This window comes from Salvelinus sp. IW2-2015, linkage group LG25, assembly GCF_002910315.2.
Source record: "Salvelinus sp. IW2-2015 linkage group LG25, ASM291031v2, whole genome shotgun sequence".
NCBI classification, from domain to species: domain Eukaryota; kingdom Metazoa; phylum Chordata; class Actinopteri; order Salmoniformes; family Salmonidae; genus Salvelinus; species Salvelinus sp. IW2-2015.
In genome coordinates this window covers 20,611,288-20,615,871 of record NC_036865.1, presented here as the reverse complement: position 1 = coordinate 20,615,871, position 4,584 = coordinate 20,611,288, and the positions used below count along the sequence as shown (strand labels likewise).

At 39.2% G+C, this 4,584-nt stretch overlaps 1 protein-coding gene across 2 annotated transcripts in view; it reads left to right on the top strand.

The window, feature by feature from the left end:
* Positions 1-4,584, top strand: part of LOC111951615 (pro-neuregulin-3, membrane-bound isoform) — a 418,024-nt gene that overhangs the window by 287,841 nt on the left and 125,599 nt on the right. The window lies entirely within an intron of this gene.

Here is a 4,584-nt window from a genome sequence, read left to right as displayed (position 1 = left end):
CTACCTAGAACTACAGTAGACTATAGACCAAGTACCATTGAACACAGTAACCATTGAAAGCAGTAACTATAGAACACAGTAAACTATAGAACTCAGTAACTATAGAACACAGTAACTATAGAACACAGTACCATTGAACACAGTAACCATAGAACACAGTAACTATAGAACACAGTAACTATAGAACACAGTAACTATAGAACTCAGTAACTACAGAACACAGTAACTATAGAACACAGTAACTATAGAACACAGTAACCATTGAACACAGTAACTATGGAACGCAGTAACTATAGAACTCAGTAACTACGTGCAAGCACAGCATCTATCTCTGTGGTTTGTTAGCACCACGCAGAGTAAGGATTCCTTCTCCATTCATCTGACTCACTGTTGGTCTGACCTTACAGGTAGGTTGGTCTTACCTACAGTACAGTTAAATAGTAAAATACTTTAGAGAACTGAGGTTCAGAGATAATGGCATAGTGTTTAAAGGACCCCCCAAATCAAAAGTGCTCAGAGAAGGAAACATGTTGTTGTCATTTTCAAACGTTAATCTTGTTTTCAAAATGTCCAGTCACATTCAGAAACTTCTGACTAGTGCCTATGTGGAAGAAAAGTCGCTAATTGTGGTAATGTGGTAATCTTGTGAACCTTTATGATCACCTTGTGTGATTTTAAATCAAGGGAAATGTAAACATGATCAATCAAGGGAAATGTAAACATGATCAAATCAAGGGAAATGTAGACATTATCAAATCAAGGGACATGTAGACATTATCAAATCAAGGGAAATGTAAACATTATCAAATCAAGGGAAATGTAGACATTATCAAATCAAGGGACATGTAGACATTATCAAATCAAGGGGAATGTAGACATTATCAAATCAAGGGAAATGTAAACATTATCAAATCAAGGGAAATGTAGACATTATCAAATCAAGGGAAATATAGACATTATCATGAAACCTGCTGCTTATTCAATTATTGATGACGTTCTACTTCCTATCACTGATTGCTGCAATTATGGAGATGTTAATGTGTGATTAATGAAAGCATAACCATGTCAACTGGAGCTGGACAATGATCAAACAGGAGCAAAATAACTCCTGGCATGCTTACGCTATGAAGGGATAATCATCTTCTCCAGAACATAGCCATCATTTTTCATTTGGTTTGGGATGTTGGGGTTATTACAAGTGGAGGATCTTTTTGACGTAGCCCCAGTTGTTTCTGTGTTGCTGGACTCAAACAGGGTCTGTTATTGTCATTGAGTGATGACGATGATGCCAAAATGGTTGAGATGGTATCAATCTGCTAACAATTGCCTCTGCTCTCTATCCCTCTCCAATCTGCTAACAATTTCCTGTGCTCTCTATGCCTCACTCTAGTCAACCCGTTAGAGAGAGACAGAGGGATCATTCAACAGCTGACCTAGGAGTGGTGCTAATGGTATTGTGCAGCCACATGCCAGACATCAAGTGCAGGGCATAGGGCATATGACTGGTATGTAATGATACACAGGTTCCTCATAGACATAATGGGAAATCTAAACAACCTGAATGAGAGTTTCACTTTACTCATTTAATTCAGTTTGACTTGTTGATCTGCTACATTCCCTGACCAGTTGCCTTAAAGTCAATTTCATTGTGTGTGTGTGTGTGTATGTGTAGGTGTGTGTGTGTGTAGGTGTTAGGTGTGTAGGTGTGTGTTAGTGTAGGTGTGTGTGTGTGTGTGTGTAGGTATGTGTAGGTGTGTGTGTGTGTGTAAGGTGTGTGTGTGTGTGTGTGTGTGTGTGTGTAGGAGTGTGTGTAGGTGTGTAGGTGTGTAGGTGTGTGTGTAGGTGTGTAGGTATGTGAGTGTGTAGCTACTAATCCCAAATCTTCTCAATCCAGTTTTCTCAATCCCAGTGTGGGTGACCTGATGTCACAAGCTGTGACATCACCTCATAGAATCCTATATTTAAGATGTTTGCTTTTGTTTATCTTATTTTGGTGAGTTTTTTCTGCACTAATTCACAGAGGATAATGAGAATAGAACGGCCCAAGGAAATCATTTCCCCTTTTTAAACCAAGGGGGTGACAGAAGGGTGGCTGTGGAATCAAAGGGGCTCTTGAGAATGAGAAGCGAAACAATATCCCTTGGCTGAAATCGTTTCCTCTTTGGTGTGCAAGTGAAATGAAAAGCCCAAAATGTGTTAATTGCATTTTTCCCCTCGCTCTTCAGTCTGCCAAAAATAGCCTGGAGAAATAATGTACAACAAGAATAATTATTAGCTAGCCTGACAAGGCTGTGTTTCCAAGTGGAACCCCATCAGTACTGTGGTTAAGGTTTTGAATGTTATTGAGATGTCTCCTTGACTGTTGCTAGGCTTCCCAGAGCAATACAAATACACACACACACATCCCTACTCTATAGGGAACTACCGACTTCAACCGTGCGTATAGATATATACATATAGAGAGCGATAGATATATACCTATCTATATCACACACACAGTGCATTTGGAAAGTATTCAGACCCCTTCACTTTTTCTACATTTTGTTACGTTACAGCTTTATTCTAAAATGGACACAATAGTATGCTCTGCATACTGTCTAACAAAGAAACATACACTAACACACACACACATACGTGACAGGTCCCCTGTTACCTGGAGAACATTGGTTGTTAGTGGGCTTTAGGGCTGGGGAATTGTGTGACAGTATTGCTGGTGTGGTGTAGTAATGGTGCTATGAGAAGACAGAGGCAGGGTAATTATGTGGCCCGGTAAAGCCTGTGTTACTGAGTGCTGTGATGCAGCTGTGGTTTGGACTTGACCCAGGTCACATGCAAGGCACCATTCACCACGCCCAGGTGTCAAGCACACTTCTTCAGGGTCAAGTTTATAACCTGCTGAAACTGTTTTCCTTTATGAATCACCAATATAAGCCCTTAAGAGCTCTTTCATTCAGAATATGTTTCCATATTGCCCCTCTGAGTGAGCCACTACACCATTTGGTCCCAGAGGTCACAGCAAGCCTCCAGTATCACCACAATTTCCTTTTACTCACTGAGAAGTTGGAGAAAGTCAGCAATTTTATGGGACTGTGGATTCAGAACATCATAAAAAGTAAAAAGACGAACCGCGTCAGATTTACGACTGTCAATAAAGACAAAGAGGCTTGTTTGCGTATGTGTGGAGGTGCCAATGGGCCAGGATTAAGCAGGACGAGCAGACAGTGAGCCAGACCTGAAGGTTTTATTAGGGTCACAAAGTTACTTTATACAGCCTATTAGTGAATGGCAGCGTGGCTTATGGAGATATAAGGAGCCGATGGATATGTTGTGCAGGTGGAACGGTTGTAAATCAGCTAGGCTGCGTTTACACAGGCAGCCCAATTCTGATATTTTTTCCACTAATTGGTATTTTGACCAATCAGATCAGCAAAAAAAAAGATGTGCATAGATCTGATGTTATTGGTCAAAATACCAATTAGTGGTGGGAAAAACGTATTGGGCTACATGTGTAATGCAGTCCAAGATACTGAAGGACTGTAGCTATTGGAGGGCATCTGGTTATGTATGTCTAGACCTGGGGCTCTTATGAGCTATCCTGAGTACCCACACACATATATTTAAGGAAAATGTAAAAACATACAGAGATTCTTAACGTCACTGTCCAATCAGAGATTCAGGAATACTGAATCTTCATGCCCTCCATGGGTTTCTATGGACATGCTGGTCTTAGTTACTGGAGCCCATTGGATGAAACATGTCCTTGGGTGTAAATCAAACAGACAAACACCTAATTGCTGTGCACAGTAACTGTAGAACACAGTAACTATTGAACACAGTAACTATAGAACACAGTAACTATAGAACACAGTAACTATAGACACAGTAACTATAGAACACAGTAACTATAGAACACAGTAACTATAGAACACAGTAATATAGAACTCAGTAAATATAGAACTCAGTAACTATTGAACACAGTAACTATAGAACACTGTAACTATAGACACTGGAATATAGAAACACTATAGAACACGTAATATAGAACACATAACTATAGAATCAGTAACTATAGAACAAGTACTATAGAACACAGTAACTATAGAACACAGTAACTATAGAACACAGTAACTATAGAACTCAGTAACTATAGAACACAGTAACTATAGAACACAGTAACCATTGAACACAGTAACCATTGAAAGCAGTAACTATAGAAACAGTAACTATAGAACTCAGTAACTATAGAACACAGTAACTATAGAACACAGTAACCATTGAACACAGTAACCATAGAACACAGTAACTATAGAACACAGTAACTATAGAACACAGTAACTATAGAACACGTAACTATAGAACACAGTAACTATAGAACTCAGTAACTACAGAACACAGTACTATAGAACACAGTAACTATAGAACACAGTACCCATTGAACACAGTAACTATGGAACGCAGTAACTATAGAACTCAGTAACTATAGAACGCAGTAACTATTGAACACAGTAACTATTGAACTCAGTTGCTATAAGAACACAGTAGTTATGGAACACAGTAACTGTTGAACACAGTAACTATAGAATA